This window comes from Martes martes, assembly GCF_963455335.1.
Source record: "Martes martes genome assembly, chromosome: 5".
In the NCBI taxonomy this organism is placed as follows: domain Eukaryota; kingdom Metazoa; phylum Chordata; class Mammalia; order Carnivora; family Mustelidae; genus Martes; species Martes martes.
The window spans coordinates 33,725,118-33,750,990 of NC_137892.1; the positions used below are offsets into that span (position 1 = coordinate 33,725,118).

General features: G+C 42.1%; 1 protein-coding gene across 1 annotated transcript in view; it reads left to right on the forward strand.

Moving 5' to 3' along the window:
- Positions 1 to 25,873, forward strand: part of EPB41L4A (erythrocyte membrane protein band 4.1 like 4A) — a 264,629-nt gene that overhangs the window by 35,202 nt on the left and 203,554 nt on the right. The window lies entirely within an intron of this gene.

Genomic DNA, 25,873 nt, shown 5'->3' on the forward strand with positions numbered 1-25,873 from the left:
CGAACCAGGATATTGACCCTGATGCAGTCAAGATATAGAACATCACACAGCGTTTCATCACATGGCTCTTTTATAGCCACATCCCATCTCTGCCTCTTTACCCTCTTCTTAAACTGACAGCCATTAATCTATCCTCTATTTCTATAACTTCAACATTTTAGGAATGTTGTATTACTGGAATTATTAGATTGGCTTTTTTGCTTAGGGTAATTATCTGAAGATCCTCCAGTTTCTTGCATGTGTCAGTACTTATTGCTGAGCTGTTTTCCACTGGTCTGGATGCAGCACAGCTAGTCAGCTGATCACCTGCTGAAGGACATCTGGGTTGTTCACAGTTAGAGGCTTATGAATAAGGCTGCTAGAAATACTCTTGGAAGTTTTATGTGTGACTATAAAATTTCATTTCTCTGGGATAAAGGCTGAAGAGTGTTATCACTTGGTCATGTGGCAGTTGCATCTTTAATTTTTTAAGAAACTGCTGAACTGTTTTCTAAAGTGTTTGTACTATTTTAGTTTTACCAGCAATGGATGAGTGACCCAATTTCTCTGCATCCTCACCAGCATTTAGTGTTGTTACTATTTCTTTCTTTCTTTTTTTCCTTTCTTTCTTTCTTTTTTTAATTTTGCTATGCTGTTTGGTATGTAGTGATACTGTACTTTTACTTTACATTTCCCTGGTGGTTAATTATGTGGACTCTTTTTTCATACACGTATTTGCAATCTGTATATCTTCTTTGGGGAAATGCCTCTTTTCATCTTTGCTGATGTTCTAAATGGATTGTTTTCCTGTTGCTGAATTTTGGGAATTCTTTATATATTCTAGATACTAGTCCTTTGTTTGGATATGTAGCTTACAAAAATTTTTTTTTCTTTCAGGCTACAGCATTCTCTGTTTTCTTTTCATCCCCTTTAGTGGATATTTTGCAGAGCAGCATTTTGAAGGAATTAATTTTGATGATCCGATTTATCTATATTCACTTGGCTTTATACTTTCCATGTCAAGTAAGAGCCAGCCCTGGGGTCAGTCATCTTGTCTCTTCTTCCTAACTCTACCCCTTGGGGAGACATTGTTGGTATTGCTCCCCTCTGTGGATTCTTATCTCTGCCTGATTAAACAGTCCCATACAGAAAGTCAGATCTATCATGCCAAAGGTGAGTTATGATGAACAGGCACTGGGAGACTGCAGGCCAGCCTAAAGCCAGGTTAATGTCCTATGGGATCCTACACTAAACAAACTTTCTGATCCACATAGCCCAGACCTTCCCACTTCTGTCTGGGCCGGTAATGAACCTACTTCGAGGTCCTGAGGAACATGGTGGCATTTCCCCCAGTTAATCTAGCATGTTCCTGATTTCTCCATAAAGAGTTTTTATCATGGCTGCATTAAAATTTTTGTCAGATAATTCTAACATCTCTGTTATATTGATGTTAGAATCCTTGATCTTTTTTTCCCATTCAGTTTAAGATCTTCCTGGTTCTTGGTATGATGAGTGATTTTTCACTGAAACGTGGACATTTTTGTGTTACATTGTAAGACTCTGGATCTCATGTAAACCTTTTGCTTTCAATACCACTCAAGTAGGGGAAGGGAGAGAGTTGCTACCTAATTGCTGTGTGTCTCCAAAGAGTTGTCAGGAAGAAGGGGCAAGAGGATTGAACCCAGCGGTTGGCTTTGCTGTTCTGCCATCGCTCTGGGACCTTATGTTTCCTTAGTATCTTCTAAGCAGTGGTTCTCACCCTCTGTGCCCGTTAAAGTCACCAATGCGGCTAAAAGCACCAACCAAACATAACAGTCTCTTTCTCCATCCTGAGATTTTTGATTCCGTTGATCTGGAGTGGCGCTTAGTCACTGGTATTTTTAAAAAGCTTCCCAGGTGATTTTAACACACAGCTGAGAACTGAGAGCCACTGTTCTGCAGACGGAAGAGCCTGAATGTTGACCATCATGCTGTGGTTTCCTACAGTTTTAAAAAGCCTTGTTCTCAAAGTCAGAGTTTTATATATTGCCATTCTCAGTGGTGGTAGGGGAATGTGAAAAGCCACAGGTAAACTTGGCCCATCTTCTTGGAGTACCAGTTTTGCCTGATAGAAAAATCACTTTAAGCTAACTTGCCAAAAAATGAATAAATAAATAAATAAATAAAACAGATTTTTTTTTTTAATAGAGTAGAATGTAAAACTTGCACACATTCTTAAGGAAAACAGGTGAGATCCTGGAGAAAGCTTACATTTGTGGTAAGCCCCAACAACAGGGATGTGTGTTTATAGGGCTTTCCTAGTGGGGTTACTTTGAAGTTATTTATTTTTTTTTAAGAGTTTATTTATTTATTTGACAGGCAGAGATCACAAGAAGGCAGAGAGAGAGAGGAGGAAGCAGGCTCCCTGCTGAACAGAGAGCCCGATGTGGGGCTCAGTGTGGGGCTCGATGTGGGCTCAACGTGGGGCTCGATCCCAGGACTCTGGGATCATGACCTGAGCCGAAGGCAGAGGCTTTTACCCACTGAGCCACCCAGGTGCCCCAAGTCTTCACTTTTCTAAGAAAGGCAGTTGGTCCAGATGTTTCCAGAGCTTGAGTGAATTTACTTTGAAGTTATTTTGAAATGCACCATGAAGGTCTGGGTGGCAAAATACTGCTGCGTCTGAGTGATGTTTATAGCTTATTGTTATGTAACCTGGGTAACCTGACTAATGTGATGTTTTATAGTATGAATCATTTTTATTTAGCCAACTATACCTTTTCATCATCTTGAACTGTCAAAGTAATCATTCCACTAAATACTGCTATTTCACACATATGAATATAATATTTAAGAGTGTGTGTATGTATGTATGTATTATTATTATTATTATTATTTTTGTCTCGAGCTCTGGGTGATAAGAGTCCCATGGCTCTGAATTCTACGCTTCCCTTTTGTGCATTCTTAGAAGGTTAAGCCAGGCAACTCTTGGGATAATGAGAATATTCTCGGCCCTTTGGTTTCCACTCCCTAATGCTGCCAACATAGATGAACTCCTTTCTGGAGAGCTACAGTTGGTCACACCAGTTTAATAGTCTGGTTGGGGACCTGAGTTAATCCATGGGGATGCTTCTGACCTTTGAAGAATGCCATTTATTTCTGAACTGAGCTCTCTTTCCACACTAATGATTCTCTTTGTGGAAAGTTCTCTCAGAAGATGGGTGCTTCCTACCCTACGGGGTTGCACTCTGGCAGAGCTGACAAGTGTGTACATGAGTTGCTCTCTTTTACCACATATTAAGTGAAAAATGGATGTTTTCTCTTCTTCACATGTCAGTCTGGTTTATCTGGAGGTGATCCAAAACTTGCAAACAAACTGCTATAATTTCAGCACTGTAGGAACCACATAAATATTTGCTTCGGCATTTCTCCATTAAAATTTAAAAGCTGGATGCTATCTTTGAATTGAATTGTGGACCTTCTTGTGGTGGTTGAGTGTAGTTATTTGATGTTATTCCCGAAGAACAGGGCTTGGAAGCTGAACTTGAGAAGCAGGATAGCCCAAGTGGTAAGAGCATGGGGACTGTGAGCAGGTTGCCTGGGTGCCAGTCCTGGCTCTGCAGCTTGCTGGCTGGGCAAGTTACTTAACGGCTTTGTATCTGTTTCTCCTTGCATACGATGGGAATAGGATTTTTATGAGGATTAGATGAGTTAATACACTGAAAGCTCTCAAACAGGTCATGGTCTATTACAACAAACATAGTAGCTTTTTTTTTTTTTATTGTAAATGGACATAAAATATAGGTGGCTCCCACTGCTGCACACCTGACCTGTATGAAAAGGCATTCCATTCCAGGTTGGGCAACAGGGGAAGAACAGCCTCATCAAACAGCCCTTGATGGCAGTAGAAAGGGAAGCGTGCAGACTGGCCCATGGGATTTGAAGAGAAGAGTGGAGGGGACTGTGGTGACAGGAGCTGACTGGAGGGGACCCTGGAGATAAATGGGCAGGAAATGCATCTTGGTCCCCCTCCTTTGCTGGGAGGATGGTTGGAGCAGGAGTCCCTGGTTGCCTTGCTCATCCTGCGAGGTAGAGATCTATACGCTGGGGCTCTGAGTTGATATCTGTATACATTTTTTTTTGGAACAAACATCGCGGTATTCCTCGTTAAGCTCTGTATTGCTCTAGAAAAGAGTAGCTTAGAAATATTGGTGTAATGTCAGGTCTTTTAAGGGTTAGTAAGCAATTGAGGGCTGGCAGACCAGAGTGATTTTTTTTTTTTTTAATAGCTTGTGAACTGGAGCCTGGCAGCTTCTTAAAATTCTTCAGTGACTTCCATTACACTTTGAATAAAGTCCATACTACTTACTATAACCTACCAAGCCCTAGAAGATGCGTAAGATATGCTCTGACTCTTCCGTGTCCTTTCCCATCCCATCCTGCACCCCACGCCCGTAACCATCCTCAGCCACGCAGGTCTTTCGTTTCTCAAATGCATCCTATTTTGTTTTCGCTTTAGGGTCTTTGCACTTGTAGTTGCTTATGCCTGAGGAGTTCTCATCCTCTCATGACCAGCGCACGTTCAGTTCCGATATCCTCTCCTGAAAGGGCCTTTCCTGACCACTCTGCTGATTTCCTTCCTAAAATTTACATGATGGTATTCTCACAACCAGACCGGCCAGTTACCGGTGACTCACGCAACAGAGCCTGTGACGAATGGGGAGAAGCAGGGTGAAAGCAGTTCCAGATCTTGAGCGCCCCATTGAAGCTGGCCCAGTTTTTGGTCTTGTCAGATGTTTTATGTCTTGTTCTTGCAGACATGGAGTTTGCACAATCTTAACCAACCGCATCATCTTGGACTCTGTTCCTTTCGCACATGGAAGTTATTTTTAACAGTCTCTTTGCTAATTAACAAACCTCTTGTTTTTATTTTAAAACAGTGATATTTTAAAGTGCTAAGCAGGAGTGTGAACTCCTGATAACGTTACCTGGAATGCTAACTTAACTCATGGCTGCTAGGTTGTCAGTAAAGTCTTACTGTGACAAACACAAACAAAGTCAGCTTTGTTTATACCAAGGTTTCCTAAATTACAGAAATTAAAATGGATGGGGACCTTGTCTGTTTTATTGACTACGGTATCTCCATTTAAAATTGTGCTTAGAGCATGGTCAGTGTTGCATGAATGAACAAAACCATTTCTGACAGGAAAAAAAAGAGTATGTTCTAAACAACCAGCTTAGAAACTTTTGGAATATAACTCACTTTTTAGTTGAGGATTTATAACTTGAAAACTCCATCTTTTTCTGAAATCAATGAATATTTTTATTTAATCTAGATTACGTTGATAGCCGGATTGTTTATCAAATCAAATGTCTACTTTGATTAGGACATTGTCTGTATATGGTAAAATGAGTACATCCATTACCATCCACATGCTTACAGATGCTACAAAAGTGACAGCTTTTTTAAAGAAAAAGATAATCCTTAAAAATTCAAGAAAGAGGGACGCCTGAGTGGCTCAGTGGGTTAAGGCCTCTGCCTTCGGCTCGGGTCATGATCCCAGGATCCTGGGATCGAGCCCCACATCGGGATCTCTGCTCAGCAGGGAGCCTGCTTCCTCCTCTCTCTCTGCCTGCCTCTCTGCCTACTTATGATCTCTGTCTGTCAAAAAAAAAAAAAAAATTCAAGAAAGATATAGAATGCCATTAACAGATTAAAACTTTGGAGTAATTCCTGAAAGATACCTGTTTTGCAGAGAAACAAAAGTGGTTATGCAGAAACAGGGATGGAGTCAGTTCTGGAGATCTCCAGCCCAGATTTGGCAGGGAGCAGGAGCAGGCCGGTGCCCTGGGGCATTCGTCAAAACTTTGAGATCAGGGAGCCTTCCCCTAGCTTCAGTGGCTTTTGCTTCAGGCTAAAGTGGGGCTAAGGGGTCCGAGCCCAGGTGTCCTCTAGATCTGCCCTGAAAGGTGGGAGCTCCCAGATGACAGGCTGTTCACCTTCCTCATTGCATTCCTGCTGCCTCCCAGCAAATCCCAGTAGCAGGCTGGTAACTTCTCAGTATTTCGTTGGTTATACAATATTCCTTCAGCATTACAATGTAGATAAAACAGCTGTCCTAAGAATTTTGTAAATATTAAGTAAGTGATTGAAAAAAGATAGCTAGCATAGCATCTAGTGCTCATGATATAAACAAGGGGTCATCAAGCCTGCACTGTGTAGACAGTCTGCTTTCAGTGCCATGTAGATATGAGGAAACAGTATGAGACATTGGCTTCTCAGGTAGTGAAACACATTGGAATGAATTTATTTAGCTTCTTAAGAAATAATTTCAGGGGGCACCTGGGTGGCTCAGTGGGTTAAAGCCTCTGCCTTCGGCTCAGGTCATGATCCCAGGGTTCTGGGATCGAGCCCCGCACCGGGCTCTCTGCTTACCAGGGAGCCTGCTTCTTCCTCTCTCTATCCCTCTCTGCCTACTTGTGATCTCTGTCAAATAAATAAATCTTAAAAAAAAAAAAATTTCAGGTGCTGCATTTCTTACCATTAAAGCAGAAACGTGTTCTCATAGATCCTCATTTAGTATAAAGAATAGCATTTGAAAATAAAATCACAAGACTTAGAGCTATTTCAAACATAACTCCCAAATACATTCATAAGATTTTCTAATTCATTAAAGAAATATCATGTCTAGGTCTGACTATGCAGCTATTTATTCAAGTCCCTGAACAGAAAAACATCCACAGGAGAAACCTTTCTTTGAAAATCTATTGGAATGGAAACAATGAAATATGCTAACCTGATTTTTAGTGTTGTTATGTTTGCAGTCATAATGAAGAAAAAGATAGTATCCTCATGGTTCATCAGAGCTTCCAAGGATTTTTTTCTTTAGGTCCTTTTTATTTACCAGTAATTTAATCCAAATCTAAATGATATTCAGAATACCCCTAAAATGTTTTTAATCTTACTAACTTTTGCTTAAACTTCTGTTGTGTTTTGGGATTTTTTTGTTTGCTTTCGTTTTTTAACTCAGCAAGTGTTTCTTGTGTCTCTGTGCTGTGCTCTGCACAGGATAGGTCTCTAAGATAGGGTCCCAGCTCTCTGGCAGCTTCCTCCCTTGGAGGAAGCAGTTGATTTCCCTTAATGAGACCAACAGGGGAGATTCCTAGAGGAGAGGTCTCCTAAGACCAGAAGAACAGCTATGACTCTCAGGGAAGAAAACTTATAAGGAGGATTCCAAGAAGATCAAGCAGCACGAGCAGACTCAGAGGCTTGAGACAGCATGGGGAGACATGCAGGTGATGGTCTTCAGCTCTGTTTGACTAGAGAGAAAAGACCAAGTACAGAGGAGGAGAGACATAAGTCTGGAGAAGGAGGTGGAGCCTGGAAGGGGAGAACCTTGATGCTGTGTTTGTCAGGTTAGTGGCAGGGTCTCTTAAGGGTTTTGACTAGGCTAGTGAGGGACCTTTGTATTTTCAGTACGTTGTATGGGACTGTGTCAGGGAAGTGAAATTAAGGAGGTTCGGACTAGATGCAGGGGGTTTTGTCAGGAGGCTTTGCAGTGGTCCAGGTGGAAGATAATAGGAACTTGAACTAGTACTGGGGAAGTCAGTGTGGAAAGGAAGGGATGGGTTTTAAGAAACATTTAGGAGAGGGGCGCCTGGGTGGCTCAGTGGGTTAGGGCCTCAGCCTTCGGCTCGGGTCATGATCCCAGGGTCCTGGGATCGAGCCCCACATCGGGCCCTCTGCTCAACAGGGAGCCTGCTTTCCCCCTCTCTGTCTGCCTGCCTCTCTGCCTACTTGTGATCTCTGTCTGTCAAGTATATAAATAAAATCTTTTTTTTTAAAAAAAGAAACATTTAGGAGATAAAACTTGCAAGATTTGGTGATGATTGGATGTTGGAGGGAAGAAGAGATGAGGGTGACCTCAGGTTGCTGGCTGCAGGCTGACGGTGGCTGGGGTGCCCTTGGAGCATTCATGTTGAGTCTGACCCTGGACATCAAGCAGCTGTTCAGATACGTGGTGGGAGCTGGAGAAAAGACTTCAAAGTCTCCAGTGAAATGTGAGAGAACCATGGCAGTTGGGTAAGACTGTTCAAAGGAGAGCTTGGGGAGAGTGAGAAGTGGGCAGGGAGGTGGGGGGCGGTGGAGGGAACTGGAGACACTGTGTGAGGAGGCAGAAGGGCAGAGGCAGTAACGAGATGTAGGACCATTAGAAACAGCAACACATCCAGCGTGGACCGAGAAACATCAACAAAGGACAGCATGCGGGAATGGTCAGGGAGCTTCAGAAGAAGCAGAAGAGCAAGAGGAACGCTGTGCTAGTCATGGAAAGGAAGGTCCACAGCAGGAAAGGTGACAAGGCATTCCAGCCAGACGTGCTGAAATGAACTCAGTGGATTTTGCCTCTGTAAGAAATGGGTGTCCTTTGTGAGAGCAGGTGCTATAGAATGGCTCACGAAAAGGCCTTGGCTCAAGAAAAGGAGGGGTCAAGAGTTAGATGAAGGAGGCCAGAACACAACACTCTTTCTAGTGGGAAGCAAAACAATGGGCAGGAGCTGGAGGGACTTGAGTAGGGCCAGGGAGGTTTTTTTTATTACTGCTTGTTTTTTTAAGGACTTGAGTAACGAGGGTGTGTGTGTGTGTGTGTGTGTGTGTACACTGTGTATCTAACAGGCTGGAAAGAAAGAACATGTTAGTGGAGATAAGCTGGTGATAGAGGAGGGGGACAACAGATAGGAGGGGAGGGGGCAGGGAGTAGCCTTAACTGTGCTGTGGAAGGAATGACAAGCAGAGGCAGAGAGATGGCTTAGGTTTGGAGACTTGATATGAAAAGACCAATCTGTTTCCAAAGTATATATCTCCTATCTTCAAAGGTAACATTGAGTAGTAATCAGATTAACAAAGGGCTTAAATGCTATGAAAAAGATTGATTATTTCTTTGTTGTCTTTGAATTATTTTTGTACCGTACGCTTTATGAGCTATTTCCCCCCAGATAGTCTCTGCACAAACCTGTTTTGATAGGATAAATGCAATTGTTGATCATCTCCTTTTGTCAATAACAATATTAAATCATCTGCTTTGTGTTCTTGGTAAGATAAACGAAATAGCTCCTTGCCACGCTGCTGTGAAGATTTGATTCTGGGTGGGTGGTATTTGGTGTTATTTGGAGCAGGCAGTTTGTGGTTTGTAAAAGCAAGTCCTTGGGACTTTGGTGCAATGGTAATGAAATATAGATGTCCTTCTTGGGGTTCTTCAGCCTTTTCAGTTTTCACTGTATGTCTGAAAAGACCAATGGGTGTTGTTAGTAAATGCAAAGGCATCTGTACACAGTACGTTTGGTTCATGAATTTGTTAAGCACTTCACTGTGTTGCCCGGTGTGGTGCCGATCTGGAAGGAAGTCTGAAGAAATGGGGAGGCATTTGTGTCCTGGAAGGAGCTGGCCATGCAGCCCTGCCAGGTGGGGAATGTGGAGGGCTAAACTGCATAGAGAAAGAGGGCAAGGCACCAAAGTGGGAGAAGAAGGGAGGACAGGGCTGAATGGTGCTGTGGACCTTAGAGATTTTTGCAAGTGGTACCTGATGAGGGAAGACACGAGAAGATGAGGTGTTCATAGAAACATAGACGTATTAGTGCCTCATTAAACGTCTCAGAGACCAGAGGTTTTACAGGGTCTTAAGCAAGAGAAATTATTTGAGGAAATTGAGAGAAATGTTAGTAAAGTTCTGTTTTGTTCTCCATCTATCAAGAGGAGATCCAAGATCCAGCCGTGGAGCTTGTCTAGTATTGGTCAGGATGATTCCAGGGGTCAGATTCCTATTTGTTAGAACCTAGACTCTTGCCTTTGAGCACGTGCTCCAACTCTGTCTTCTGTTGACGAGAAGGTGTTGAGCAGAGCTGAGATCAGTCTGGCTGTTGAAGGAGATCTTGGAGCCTCTCTCTAGCTGTGGGGCAAGTACTGGCTGATCAGCCCGCACTTTACGAAGGGCAGGGAGCAGCCTCACCTGCCTCTGTTTCTCGTGCTGTCAAGGTCAGGGTCAAAGGTGTGCCATGCTCTCCCTGTGGCAGAGTCCTGCTGTGAGGGACCCGAGTCCCAGCCCAGCCAGTAGCTGAGATGGGCCTTGTTACATCGCTTCTTTCATGAAGACCTCAAGTGCCTACAAGGAGGTTTGTGCACAGGACCTGTGTGTGACTCTCTCTGTAAACCACTGTCCCTGCCTCTGAGGGGTTCCCAGTCAGTAAGGGGAGAAGACACAAAATCAAAATGCAGACAGCCATAGGAAGGGTGTGAGGTTGGCTTGTTTCCCTTTCTGACCTGCTTGTTGTGGTCGTTTGTTCCTCTAGACCTGTTTTCCTGCCCAGCCCACCCAGCTCTGTGCCCTGGGGCGCTGACCTACACGAACAACATCAACTTTTTGTGTGCTCTGGCTATCAGAAGGGACCAGCAGGCTTGGAGGGGAAGAGGGTGTGGGGTGGGATGTCTGTTCCCCCAGTCTCCTGGGTCAGGTGGCCCATTCCCCCTCACTATTCTCTTGGGGTTCTGTCAGTGCCTCCCCCCCCTGCTCTTTCACTGGCTTCCGTCATTGCCGACCCCAGGCGACGGTGCTGTGCCGGCTGGTTTGTCTGCACCTCTGCACACAGCGCCTCCATCCAGCTGTCTTAGTTACTCACTTAGGGTGGTAATGAGGTTTCCCACGGAGACCTGACTGGTGACTCTTCTCTTTATAAAAATGATGAGAGACAAATGTTGAAAAACGGCAGATACACTACAGTGAATACAATACAGAGTTGGGAAAGGTAGGAAGTGGCAAGGCGCAGTAATGGATCCAGTTTCAGGAGTTAAGCTCTCAGGGTGGTCCTGGGACAGAAGATAAGGCGGATTAGTTTGCCCCCTCTTTCCTGAAATGCTTCCTTGCCTCTTGGTCAGTCCTTCCCAGGGCCCTTGGGATCTGTCCCTGAGCCATGGTCAGCTTTAGTTTCCTCTCGCTTAGGTTCTTTCTCTGCAGTCCAGATTTTAAACTTGTAGTTTGCTTCTTTCCAGAATAATGCTTTCTTTTTTGGTTGTCGAATAAATGGGGAGATAAGGGCCAAAATACTTGCCTTGTACTTTGTCCTATCGGCGATTATTCAGCTGAACATTTGGAAATCATGTCAAAATCAAAGCCTTAGGAGAAAAACACTTAACGTTTTTTGTGTCCCAATTGAGGGACATTCCTCAGCTCGGTACTTCTTAAAACTGTCAAGGTCATCAAACTGAAGGAAAGTCTGAGAAACTGTCAGAGACCAGAGAAGGCTAAGGTAATTTTGCACTGACTAAATGCAGTATGGTACTCTGCATAGGGTCCTGGATGTTAGGGAAGAACTGGTGAAACCGTAACAAAATGTGGAGGTTTATTCACAGTTAATTGAATTGTTGAGTCTTGTCTCTTCAGCGGTAACATAACACAGTAATGTCAGATGTTAGCAGTAGAGGAAACTGGGTGCCAGATTTGGGAACTCTTATCTCTGCAACTTCTCTGTAAACCAAAAACTATTAAAAAAATGTGTACTTTTAACAAGTTAACCTTTAATATCTAGGTAAGTTGATTTTCAATCAGAAATACTTTATTAAGGGGTGCCTGGGTGGCTCAGTGGGTTAAGCCTCTGTCTTCGGCTCAGGTCATGATCTCAGGATCCTGGGATCGAGCCCCGCATCCGGCTCTCTGCTTGGCAGGGAGCCTGCTTCCCCCTCTCTCTCTGCCTGCCTCTCTGTCTACTTGTGATCTGTCTCTCTCTGTCAAATAAATAAACAAAATCTTAAAAAAAAATAATTTATTGAAACATGTACATGAAAATTTTTTTCTACAATATTTGAGGAATGTTCTGCAGTATTTGAGGAAGATAATACTTAAGACCAAAGTGAAGCATTAAATTCATGAATCTTCTGCACAATTCAGGCCTATTAAGATTCTCTGTTTTTATCTGGAAATATGGTAATGAAGACAGACAAGGTTCTTTGCAATTAAGAAGTAGGTATTTTTTGTTTTTTCTGCATATCTACCTTAATTCTTTATCTCGGATTTATTTTACTTCAACATGTGGTACTGTATACTCACATTAAGTACTAAAAGTTCTATGAATATATGAATATAAATGTATATGTGTTAAATTACATTTTACCTCATATACATATATTGCATATTTATTTTACAGTTTAAGTTCAATTTAAGAAGTGAAGCTACATTTAGAGACTGTAATCTTGGATACAGATGGGAATTATGAATTGGGAAATATTATAAATTTATTTGCTGCAGTTAACTAGTACAAAAAAATACTTAAAGTCTGGTGAGAGAATATTTAGGTGTTTTTTCAGAGTCAGGATTTAGAGAGAAAGCTTCCTTATGAAACCAGATATAGGGGCACCTGGGTGGCATAGTTGCTTAAGCATCCTACTCTTGGTTTCCACTCAGATTATGATCTCAGGGTCTTGGGATCAAGCCCCAAGTTGGGCTCTGCACTCAGCAAAGAGGATTCTCTCCCCCTCTGTACCCCTCTCCCCCCAACTCTCTGTTTCTCTCAAATAAATAAAAAAATCTTAAAAAAAAAAAAAAGAAATGGATACATCTTGTCAGATGTATTAATTCGGGGGAAAAAGCTGCACACCTTTAATATTATTTGCTTTTTTTTTTTTTTAAGATTTTATTTATTTATTTGTCAGAGAGAGAGAGTGTGAGCACAGGCAGACAGAGTGGCAGGCAGAGACAGAGAGAGAAGCAGGCTCCCTGCTGAGCAAGGAGCCTGATGTGGGACTCGATCCCAGGACACTGGGATCATGACCTCAGCTGAAGACAGCCGCTTAACCAACTGAGCCACCGAGGCATCCCTATTATTTGCTTTTGAAAAAGGTGCCCCCCCCCCCGCTTTGAGTTTCTCAGATTGTCTTACTTTTATTTATTTATTTTTTAAGGATTTTATTTATTTATTTGCGGGGGGGTGGGGGGGTGGGGGTGGGGATTGAGTGAGCGCACGAGCAGGGAGAGTGACAGGGAGAGGGAGAAGCAGGCTCCCTTGCGGGGCTCTATCCCAGGACCCTTGGACCATGATCTGAGCTGGAGGCAGACGCTTAACGACTGAGCCACCCAGGTGCCCCAGATTGTCTCACTTTTGGTAAGAATGTGCTCATACCATGAGCATAAATACCATGGTATTTATCCTGTAGGAACTGGGAATAATACCAGTATTAGTGGTAAAAAAATTAAAAAGTATTAGCAATTCCAGATCAATACAATAAAACTGGAAGTGAAGCATAAATGTAATGTGAACACTATAAATATTCTACATAGAATAAATGTCTATAAAAATATTGGGACAGGTTCATTGTTACCTTTCCTGGAGTCCATGCTGAATTTGTTTTCTGAAAAGGAAATTTCATCATTGAGTACTTTTTGAGAGTTGCCCTCTGAAAATGTACAAGCGCATACCCTTGAAACTACTTAGGCTGTGTGAAGTGAATGTCTGAAGTAAGGGAAAACATTAACATGCAGTTTTCATTGAAACGGCTGAATGTGCATGCAGCTATATTATGTAACAGTTTAGTTTTAAACTGTAAACTTAATGTTTAAAATTTTAGGCTGTAGGAATAATCAAACAGAGATGCATATAAAGCCAGCTACTGCTCTTAGAAAACCTCCTAAGCCATTAGATTGGATTTGGGATGAGCCCTACAGACTTGGTATCATTTTACCACATTTATTATTTTTAAAAGGATGAGTTGTCTTAAGGAGGGTGATGTTTTGAAGAGTAGGGTAAAGACCGTTGTTAATGATTACTTTAGGGAACTTCAGTTGAGTGTTAAAGACTTACCTGTTGTCACCTAAGGTTCAGTTCTGAGCAATGTTGGCATTAACATTGGCAAGCTGAGATCAGTGTCAGTTAAAAGTAAGACTTTTAAAGTTAATGGTCTGTTTGTTTTATAAATCTAAAACAGGATCCTTAGTGTAATGGCAGGCTAGCCCACTTGGTTTATGTTTGCCAACAAGCCCAAGAATTCAGATTAGTTTAGTATGATGGGTTGACTTATCAACAAAGAAGAAAAAAATGTCAGCATAATAAAAAATTGTAAGAATCACATCCTCTGGAGCACCTGAGTGGCTCAGTGAGTTAAGCCTCTGCCTTCGGCTTGGGTCATGATCTCAGGGTCCTGGGATTGAGCCCTGGGATAGGCGGGGAGCCTGGTCCCTGCCCCCCCCCCCCCCCCGCCTGCCTCTCTGCCTACTTGTGATCTCTGTCTCTGTCAAGTGAATAGGTAAAATCTTAAAAAAAAAAAAAAATCACATCCTCTTATTTTCTCTGGTAATTACTTTTACAAATGTATTGGATTTCTGTTGGCTCTCTGGTCTGGATAAAAGTGGATTTTATAAAAATGTACATTTAAGTAATTTTAGAGTTCAAATGGATATTATGAGATTTGAAACATGGTATGTTAAGATGGAAAGTGAAGGTGTGGTATCATAATTATTCAGGATAACTTTGAAGTAGTATATGATATGTGGCATTTAAAATAAATTCATCAAGGCTTTCAAAGACGTTTTCCCTATTTATCCTTGAAACTGAAGCAAGAAGTAAGTTGTTTCAAATTAAAAAGTTGTTAAATTATTCCAGCCATAGTAGGATGAGAGAGCATAAGGAAGTGGAAACTTTTTAAATTGGCTCTGTTGGATTATTGGGAGCCTCTGGCTATAGAGGAAGATGGAAGTTTCTCTGAGCAAGCACTCAGTTGAAAATTTGATGAATTACTTATCTGGTGCTTTTTTTGTTTCTTGTTTGTTTGTTAGTTTGTTTTTTGTTTTTGTTGTTGTTAATGGTTTTTTTTTTAACTTCCATTGGATCATTGACCCATTAGAGAACCAACAAAATAAAACAAAAAGTCCCCAAAACAAAACACCTCTGGATTCTCTCCTGAGTAGTACATACATACTAATAAATCTTTTGAAAACAATTTTACTGATATATAATGTACCATAAAGCACATAATTATCATATATATATAGCTGGATGAATTTTTACAAATACATAAAATAATGTAAACACTATCCAGAACAAGATACAGAATATTATCAGTACCCCCAGGAGGCTCCCTGTGTCTCTTTTCAAAAATAACCTCCTTTCCACTCAACTCACCCACCAGAAGGGAAACCACTATTCTGACCTTTAGCGCTATACATTAATTTGGCCTATTTATGACATTGTATAAATAGAATAATACAACACGTATTCTTTTGTTTCTGGCTTCTTTCGCTTAGTATAATGCTTTGGAATTCTATAGCAGAAGTTCTTTGTTACCCCCTCCCTTTTTCCTGTTTCTGTGTGGTGTTCCATTGTATGAATATAGTAACAGTTTATCCATTCTACTGGTGATGGACCATGTTTAGCTATTATAATTAAAGTTATACTGAGCCTTCTTACCTCATTTTGAGCAGGCCTTTTGGGGACACGTGTACTCATTTCTCTTACATGTACAGCTAGGAATTACTGCATCATAGGGTACATGTGTGTTTAGCTTTAGAAGGTAATGCCAAATAGTTGTCCAAAGTGGATATACCAATTTACTCTCCAGTTAGCAATATATGAGAATTCCAATTGCTTCACATCCTTGGCAACACTTGGTATTATGTCTTTTAAAATATTACTATTCTATTGGGTGACTTTCTCCTTTTTTTCCTCATGTAATTGCAAGGGCATTTTAGTTCTAATGATTAACCATGGACTCACATCAGGATCTCTGATTAAGAACTTAATTGCTGGGTGACAGTCACTGTATTTGTCTCTGGGTGAAATTATCTTTTCTGATTTATTCACAATTCCATAGGAATATTCTCTAATCTAGAAACTAAACTGTAAAGTTAACCACTATGGTCAATCCTTCTTGAAAGGGATGGAGAAAGGAAAAGTGAAGAAAGAGAAATGGTGTGGATTTGTGTGTATGTGTGTGTCCACGCATGCACGCGCATTTGTGTAAGTGGGATATATACAGTGAGGACAGATCACTCCTTGATGGAAAGGGTCCAGACTAATCCATCTGCCCAAGTGGCTGGTTGATCCTGCAGGGGAGTGTTGCCTTCTTGGACACTGAAGACTGGTTTCTGCTTTTGGCATTTTAGGTACTCATTCTTGACAGGAGCAGCTTAGCCTTTGTGAGAGTCTGTGTTGTTAAATCCATAAGTAGCCTCTGCTGCTGTCACCACGGTCACTTCTACTGGAAGTCTATTGAGGAAGCACTGGGGTGGCTGGTGACAGGGGCTTACATCTAGATTGATAATTTTGTTTACCTGAAGGAGAGGCCCTTCAGCATTGGAAGGACTTTAGTGCACATTCTCATGGAACAAAAATACTTTTCATACACTATGCTCATTCTCTCTGTCCATATATACCTTTCCTGGGTCCTCTTGTACCCTTTCTTCCAAATACTTTTTTTTTTCCATCAAGACCTTGACTGCTCAGGTTAAGCATTAACCTTTGGCCGTGACTCCGTATAGATCCATAATTCTGGCCATTTCTCAGTATAGATGGAGTGGATAGGCACACGTACAGGTCACAGTTCTGTTGGTTGGGATGATTTCCTTCATGAAGTATTTCAGGGACACTCTTTATTGGGGATGTCAGCCTGTAGCAGTCCACCTTTGCTTGGTGTACAGATAACATGCAAACTGTCTCTAACTCAGGCCCAAGTTTCCCCTCTCAGTCAGCTGGTCGTAAGGAACTCTCCATGATGTTACAGGTGTGGTAATACAGGAGGAGTAGGTATTAGAGGTCTCTGGGCCATCTGCTCATGCAACTTCTTGTACCTTCTAGACATGCTTCAATCTGATCTTTTTCATATCATTGTCTTTTTTTGATGGTAGATTGCTTCCACATGTGTCCAGCCTTATGACCTGGGAGGTGAGATAACATTCAGAGTGCCATGGGCAGCTCAGGTCATATGGTTACTTAATAACCTTTAATCAGGCCCTGCCAAGGTCTACTGGCAGTCCAGGAGTCGTTTCTTAAAATGACAGCTATCTGCTTTGTTCCAGAACCTGAGAATCTTGGGCTGTGGTTCTCTGGAACCTGTTGGACTCAAAGGCTTGGATCCACTGCATCATAAGACCCAAGTGGCCTAGCAGTTTGTGCTGCAGACCATACGTGCTGCAGAGCCATCTCTTGCTCTGGGCCCTGCTCAACACTGGTGGGCTTACAGGTACATAGTAAAGGAGTTAGCAGCATGTTAAATGTGGTATGAGTTGTCTTTAAAATGCAAAAAAAAAAAAAAAAAAGAAGAAAAAAGAAAAAAAGGCCCATGAAGTATGTGTCTCTTTAGTGGTAAGGAGTTCAGGGTTCAACAACTTGCATTTCACTTTGGAGGGGATATTCTAACATGTTCCAGATCACTGGATTCCCAGAAACTTTACTGAGGCTGCAGTCTTTCAGTCTTCTTGGTTTTGTTTTTCACCATCAAGCTTGACTGCATCTCACTAAGACATGTGAAGGTTTTGCTACTTCCTGTTTATCAGGTCCCGTCAGCACGGTGTAACCAATGCAGGGGGCCATTGTGATGGTCTGTCGGATGTGAAGACAAGCAACTTCTCAGTAGACTAGATTGTACCTGAGAAGAGAGTTGTTACAGCCCTCAGGCAAGAATGTGAAAGCATTTGACCTTGCCAAATAAAACAAGTGGCTTCTTATGTTCTGTGTTGGTAAAATGTTTTCCAGATTAGTAGCGTCATATTAGGTGTCAGAGGCTAGATGTGCTCCAGAAAAGGTTCTTAATTTGGTAAATCAGCCATGTTGGAGTCACTGCCTGGATGGATTTCTGGTAACCCATGGCCATGTTCCAAAATCTACCTGCTTTCTAACCAGACCAAAAAAAATGAATTAAACAGGAATGTGATAGGAACTATCTGACCTTAAAAATTTCAAGTGGTAATAATTGCTACAGATTTCCCATGAATGTGGCATTTCTTTTAATTTACTGTCTTGGTAGGGAGGGGAAGTTCAGGGTCTTTCACATGGATATTCTTATTATAATGGCCCATATTCCATGGTCAGGGAGCCACTGTGGTCATTCTCCTAGTGGTCAAGAATGTCTACTCCAGTATTGCATTGAGAAACTGCAAAATAACCCTGAGGTCGGTCCATGGATTTATTGGGCCCGCTGTGAGATGGGAGAGGCCAAAACATCATGAATCCCCTGACCACAATAAACTTGACAACTTGAGTTTGATTGGCTGACCATGGTACTTTAGGTCCCTAAAACTAAGTGGAACTCTAACTTAAGAAAAGAAAAATAAGGATTGCTTTCTGATGGAATCAAAGCAAATAGAATGTGTATTGGTTATGCTTTTGTTTTTAGCTCCAAGTTCTCCTGGTATGGTTCTGAGATGAGCCACCTCTAACAGGCAGTTAAAGGAGAACCGCTGAAGGAGTGGAATTCTCCATGCATGGTAGTCTTTTGGAAAAGGCAGTTTCTGCAGAGCTTGTAGTCGTGTTAGGTTTTGGAAGAGTGTTTCTGTTTTTTACGTTGTCAGTGCTCTCAAACTGGCTACCCATAAGGAGTCAGAAATGAACTTCATTGTGTTGGAAATTGTATTTCAACTGTGAAACTGCACTTGTGCTGATACATAAACACACTTAACACTCCCAAAGCACGTGAAATGTTACTTTCAAGTGTGAAACATGCTGGTAGGAAAGAGGTGGTAGGTGTTTGTTTTTCTCATGCAGAATAACTAGTCTGTAAAGAAAATTCACACTTAGTTTTTTTTTCAAGTAAAAAGATAAATGTAGTGGATTAATCAGGAACACTTAATCTACGTGCACAGTATTCCTTAAGTTCTACTTGAGTTGCATGGAAACTATCTTTGAAATAGCTTTGAGCTTCTGGTAACTTCTCTTCCTAGTTGCCACTAACTGAATACTTTATTACTAATTTTCTTTTGCAAACTGATTAAATAGCCTGATAGTGACCTTGGAATATGACAAAAAAATCTGTGTCCATTAAATTTATGTGAAATTATCACTTTATGTGAAATTCAGATAAAAAAATCCACAACCGAAGACATTTCTGGTGGTTACTTTTCTCTTCCACACTTACCTGTTCTTAAATTTTTAAAAACGCTTCTTGGGGCGCCTGGGTGGCTCAGAGGGTTGAAGCCTCTGCCTTCGGCTCAGGTCATGATCCTAGGGTCCTGGGATCGAGCCCCGCATCGGGCTCTCTGCTCCCCAGGGAGCCTGCTTCCTCCTCTCTCTCTGCCTGCCTCTCTGTCTACTTGTGATCTCTGTCTGTCAAATAAAAAAACAAACAAACATAAAACCCGCTTCTTTTCTAGTTATACTTAATAGTCACTTTTCTTACCCAAAGGTAATATACTATGTTTATGAACGGCACTAGTGTTCCCGGAGACTAAAAAGACATGGTTAAAAGGGCAAATAAAACAGGTTTGCTAACACAGTCTTGGCATATATATGGTTTGCAAAGACTTGAACTTTGATGAAGCCATGTTTGAGCTGGATCAAGTTAATTTTCTGCAGAGGTGGCTGTTTCTTTAGGAATCCCAATTAGAAAATGGTATTTTCACTATCAGAAGTCATTCTTTTTTTTTTTTTAATTTATTTATTTGTTAGAGAGAGAGGGAGCAAGCAAGCACAGGCAGACAGAGTGGCAGGCAGAGGCAGAGGGAGAAGCAGGCTCCCCGCCGAGCAAGGAGCCCGATGTGGGACGCGATCCCAGGACGCTGGGATCATGACCTGAGCCGAAGGCAGCCGCTTAACCAACTGAGCCACCCAGGCATCCCCAGAAGTCATTCTTGGATGTTTTTCATAAATGGTGAACTCAGTGGCGGGGCGAAAATATGAAAACATTACTAGACTGATAACTAGCTTATGTTAACATTTTAGACAAAGAGGTAGGATTTTGTCAAATTGAATTAAATGTTTTTTCCCCCCATGTTCTTCCCTAATTAAAATTTGGCTTTCTCCTGGTACATCTCTTCCCACATTCTTTCTGCCCATTTGTAATATATCAGTTTGCCAGGGGATAGTGTCTACATATCCTAGCGTTATTACTGCCCCTTCCAGTTTGTCTGTCTTCCCTTTATTTATTGTTTTCTCTTACTTTTTCCTTACCCTCTACTCTATCAGTTCCTGACTTCCAAGTACCTCCTCACTACAGTTTTAGGCCTTCTGCAATTCCCATCCCTGTTTCCGCGCCCCCCCCCCCCGCCCCCCACCTGTCAGCCTTTTTAACTCCAAAATCTATTCAGAATAATAATGACTAACATTTAAGGAACTCTTATGTGCCAGCCACGATTATAAAGGACTTTTTTATATGTTAATCTTCAGAAGAGCCCTCTGAGGGGCGCCTGGGTGGCTCAGTGGGTTAAAGCATCTGCCTTCAGCTAGGGTCAGGATCCCAGCACCCTGGGAGCCTCGCATGGGGCTCTCCGCTCAGTGGGGAGCCTGCTTCCCTTCCTCTCTCTCTGCCTGCCTCTCTGCCTACTTGTGATCTCTGTCAAATTAAAAAAAAAAAAAAATCTTAAAAAAAAAAAAAAAAAAAAAAAGAAGAGCCCTATGAGGTAGATAGGTCATTATCCCCATTTTACAGATGAGGTTGTTTGCTCAAAGTCACAGAAGTTAAAATCAGCAGATCTGGGTTTTGAACTCAGGTAATCAGGCTCCAGAATCCTTGTTCTTAACCATTACACCAGTGGTTCTCAAACTTGACTGTACCTGGGAACGTTAAAAAATACTGATGCCTAGGACACATGCCCAACTAATTAAATCAGTCTCTGGGAAGTGGGGCCCAGGTAGCCATACGTTTTAAGTCTGTCCAGGAGATTCCATTGAGCAAAGTTAGGAACCATTGCCCTATATCTACATTATTTAGTATGGCAGGTTCTAGTTATGTGTGCTTATCTAAGTTTAAATTAACTAGAAGTAAATAAAAACTCACTTTTTCAGTCATACTTGGGACATTTTAAGTGGTCCATAGTCACGTATGGCTAGGGACTTCCATATTGGACCCCACAGACAGACTATTTCCTCACTGCAGAAGTTCTCTTGGAGAGCACTGCTCTCTACCAAGCTTCCTCCCATCCCTCACATTGCTGCCTCTACCCCATGACCTTGACCATTATTCTTCAGCAGCCCATAGATGAGGCTAAACCCTGGACCTTGTCATTATCTGAAACTTGTCTACTTTGCAAAAGCTTTAACTCCTAAGTCCCTCCTTGACTGGAGTCTCCTGTCCTCTCTCCAGTTCATTTTCATTTAGTCAGCCTCTCTGCTTACCCATTATTCTCCCCTGTTAACCTCTACGCTTTATTTCTTCTCCCGTTGAACTTTGGATCTTATGACCAGTCCTGTCCTGAACATTTTCTCCAGTATCTTCCGTTTTCTTTTTTCCTGCCACACCCGGAGTGGCCAGCCCTAATACCACCTATGAAACTGTTTACATTCTCTGCCACTCCTGCCCGGTGCCGCTAGAGAAAGGCATGACTTCTAACAGATGGCAGCACACTTTTCCAATCTCATTTAGAAACTTGTCTCTGCATGGCAGTCCTTTCACTTTTCTGTAACTCTCCCTTTTCCCCCACAGTGGCTAGGACAGACCTTCCCTGCCCTGGCCTGTTCTTCCCACCCTGCCAGCCTCAGCACAGGACCCCTCCTCTCCCAGGAGAGCCTGGAGGCAGTCTGCAGAAACTCCCTGTGCTTCCATCCCCTCTGTCTTCACACACCTGCTGCACCTAGGTGCGGTCCTCCCTCATCTCCGAAGAGGGTCTTGCTCCTTTCTAAGGTTCTTCTCCCCAGCTGGTTATCCAGGCCCCATATTCCTATACCAGGGCTTTGCCAAGTCTCTCCTGTCCTTTGAAAATCAAAAAACAAGCCCCCCTCCAAGTACTTTCTTGACTGTGCATCCCTATAAAATGATGTCATTACTCCCTTCTTTTCCTGTTAGACAAACTTCAGCATTCTTCAGCTCTCTTCAGTCTTACTCGCACACCTGCCAATTCCCCAAACCTGTTCCCTCTGTATACTATTAAGGACCTCCACATGCCAGACTGGTGCTCTGCAATGCCATTTGAAATTGTTGCCACTCCTGCTTTCCTTAAACTTTCTTCTCTGTTGGGGTCCATGACACAAGCTCTTCTGTTCTCCCATAGGCTTCCAGTTACTTCCCAGAATCTTCTGCATGCTCTCTCCGTCTCCCCACCACCCACATTACACCCAACTACAGTTATTTATGTGGGTTTGGACCCTATTTAGTCACATCCTTTCATTTATAAATTGTCGGCATCCAGCCTGGCATGTGGTATGAATATTGGGCTCAGGAATGTTATTGAATGAGTTGAGGCTCAAACACAGTTATGTACAGGGAATAAATAGCTTGTCTGGGGAATACCTTGAAACACATTTTTGATTTGCGAATGTGCGGTTCTGCGTGGACAGATGCAATCTCTAGTAGATGATTGGGAGAGGTAGATTTTCTCTCTCCAACCTGAATGCTTCATTAGTATCCTGTTCCATCACTCATCACAGACTGTCTCACTTTGCAGATCTGCCTTGAACTCGGCCCCCCACCTCAATACACACACCTGCCTCCTCTAGCTGACTTCCTACTTGCCAGTCAGGGTGACTCATGGGACTTCCCAGAAGCTTTAGTTTTTGTCTGCAGCCAGGAAACATCCAGATCTACTGTGTGTTTAAGTCATATTTTCCTAACAAAACGGCTTCCCATATAGTAGGATTTAGGTACATTATTTTTGGTCGTATCTGAGAATGATTTTTAAAACAATTTGGTGTTTTAAAACATCTCTATGTTATTAGAGATCTAAAGAGAGATAAATAAAACATGAAAGCCAAGGCTTTGGAGGTGACAGTAGGGTGGTGATTCTAGTACAGGCACAGTGTGATAAACAGACAGAGGTGGGATGTTGCTTGGAAGGTTTCATGAAGGAGGTGCCTGGAGGAAAACCATGAAGGATGGGCGAGCATCTCAACGGGCAGAGACTAGAGTGAGGATGGCAGTTTATGTGGGCCGAAGGACATGAGTAAAGGTGGTGAGGAGGGGCATGTATTAGCTTATACTGAATATTGCATTTTGTTGGAAATAGGGCACAATGGGAGATAAATGTGGGTGGTAAGTTGAGCCACGTAACAGAGGACCTCAAATACCAGCCTAAAAAGAGCAGACCTGTTAAGTCCTGGGGAGCCCTTCAGGGTGTTTGTCAGAGGACTGGCGCGATGATGGGGCGCTGGGAAGCTGCCTCTGGCAGCAAGAATTAGGTTGGGTGTTTTGGCAGAATTGAGGCGGGGCACCTATGGCTGGGTGGCTAGCTTCAAGCTGGGTGACTAGCTTGTTATCCTGGGCTTTGTCTGCAGAGAGCTGGGGGGTGGGAAGCAGAGGCTGCCCTTGGCTGTGCTCCACTCTGATTTTCGATAGAGACTGAGGCTGCTCTGCTTCTTAGACTTAGGCTTCTCTCTAAATTGCAACTAGTTTAGTCTCTCTGTTGCTTACTCTATTCCACAGGAGTCAGTTATGTTCTAAATGGATGCCCAAATGGTGCAAAAAGGAAGAAGAGCACCTACTTAAAAAATGATAATTAGAATCTTCATGAAGGTCCAAAAGCGTTGTTTGATGTGGACACAGCAACCATGTATTCTTAGGTGAACCCATTAACTCATGTAAGGGCTGAGATCCTAGAAGGTCATGGGCAGCAGAGAGAGAATTGGTGAAGGAGAGAAAAATCTGTAACAAAATGTCAGTACTTGACTAAATTCTGCATTAAAAAAAATTTTTTTTTAAGATTTTATTTATTTATTTGACAGAGATCACAAGTAGGCAGAGAGGTGGGGGTGGGGGTGGGAAGCAGGCTCCCTGCTGAGTAGGGAGCCCGATGTGGGGCTCGATCCCAGGACTCTGGGATCATGACCTGAGTCAAAAGCAGAGGCTTAACCCACTGAGCCACCCAGACGCCCCTAAATTCTGCATTTTTTTTAAATTTTTTAAATTTTTTAAAGATTCTATTTATTTATTTGACAGATCACAAGTAGGCAGAGAGAGAGTGGGAAGCAGGCTCTCCGCTGAGCAGAGAGCCTGATGCGGGGCTGGATCCCAAGACTCTGAGATCATGACCTGAGCCGAAGGCAGAGGCTTAACCCACTGAGCCACCGAGGCGCCCCTAAATTCTGCATTTTAATAAGCAGATAAGAATTATCTGTGTCGTCGGGGGAATTGCCAGAGTGTTCCTCAGTTTTTAAAAATTCAGTTGATTCCTTCTGTATATTCCTCATCCTTTTCCTCACTGCTGTATTTCCTCCATCAGTGCAGATTTCAACACAGTTGAACAGGCAAGTAACACCTTAGTGTTACTACAAATACAGTTTTGACCTTGTAGACTCCTTACTTAAAGGCTCACACTGAAAATGCGTGTGTGCGTGTGTGTCTAATGATCCTTTGGTAATTCCAGCCCACTTTTGTGGTTAGATGATAACCACATCTACCCACTTTTGTGGTTAGATAATCACATCTACCCACTTTTGCGGTTCGATAGTTCTACTTGTAGCTTTCAGTTGCTTTGCTGTTTACTTAGTGTTTCCTCAGAACTACGCGTAGATCTTAGTGCTTCTATCTGTGTTTACTGGTTTTGTGTCCAACTTTCATTTGGAGTTAGAATCAGATAAACAGCTGGCTACTTGGATGATAACTGTCAAAAAGCCAAATATTGGGTATCCACGCTCAGATCTTCCACCTTGATGTTTAGAAAGCTATAAAGAGTACTGGGGATTTAAGAATTCATACAGATATAGCCTTCCTTTCAAAGTGGTAGCCTGAGAAGTCTCGGGATTTCTGTGCTAAAACTTGTATTGACTGATAGAACAGGTAAATGATGATTTGCAGATTTGTTTCACTAAAATTTGTTTTTGTTTATCTTCAGTTATGCCTGTGAAATAACACAGTGACATAAAAAAGCATCAAGAGTAGCATTTCTGGGGGCACCTGGGTGGCTCAGTGGGTTAAAGCCTCTGCCTTCAGCTCAGGTCATGATCTCAGGGTCCTGGGATCTAGCCCTGCATCAGGCTCTCTGCTCTGCAGGGAGCCGGCTTCCCCCTCTCTCTTTGCCTGCCTCTCTGCCTACTTGTGATCTCTGTCTGTCAAATAAATAAATAAAATCTAAAAAAAAAAAAAAAAGAGTAGCATTTCTGCTGTATGGTTTTTATGGCTGCCTTGTTTCTGTTTATGAACCTCTGGGGCTAACATTTTTCATGAGAACCAGAGTGAAGTACCTATTCTTAGCTTGACTTCTTTCAGTTTCTGTTTATTAACCTTTAGGCGTTTTTAAAATTCTTTCTTGTTTGGTTTCTTTTGTCAGGTATAAGTATACAATTTATTTAACTTCAAAGAATCTTTTCTATCAAATGTTTGAAAATACCACACCTCAGTATATATGTGTGAATAAATGATGTGACATATAAAAGCATTGGAACTCTTGGAAAAAGAAAGCAAAAATAATTGTGGTGTATTGTGGCTAATGGTCTTTTCCTAGTATGTCTTAGTAACGGGCCCATTTCTGGGCAAATGAATTGATCTCCCTTGTCCTTATCTTTGAAATCAAAGAACTGTATACCATCCTAACTCTTTAAAATTAAAAAATAAGACATCAGAACTGCTCATAGATACAGAAGGGTCTAACAAGAAAATAAAAATCATCCTTGGTTGCCTGTGATGTGTGTGTACTAATTGACTATATAGGGGCTCTAAGGAACTTCCTGGGATGATGGAGATATTCTCTTTTTTATTGGGCGGTGGGTTACATGGGTATGTTTGTCAAATTCATTAAACTGTATTCTTTAGATCTGTATATAAATTGTGCTGTAATACAGAAAAAAATCGTAGAGTCTCAGT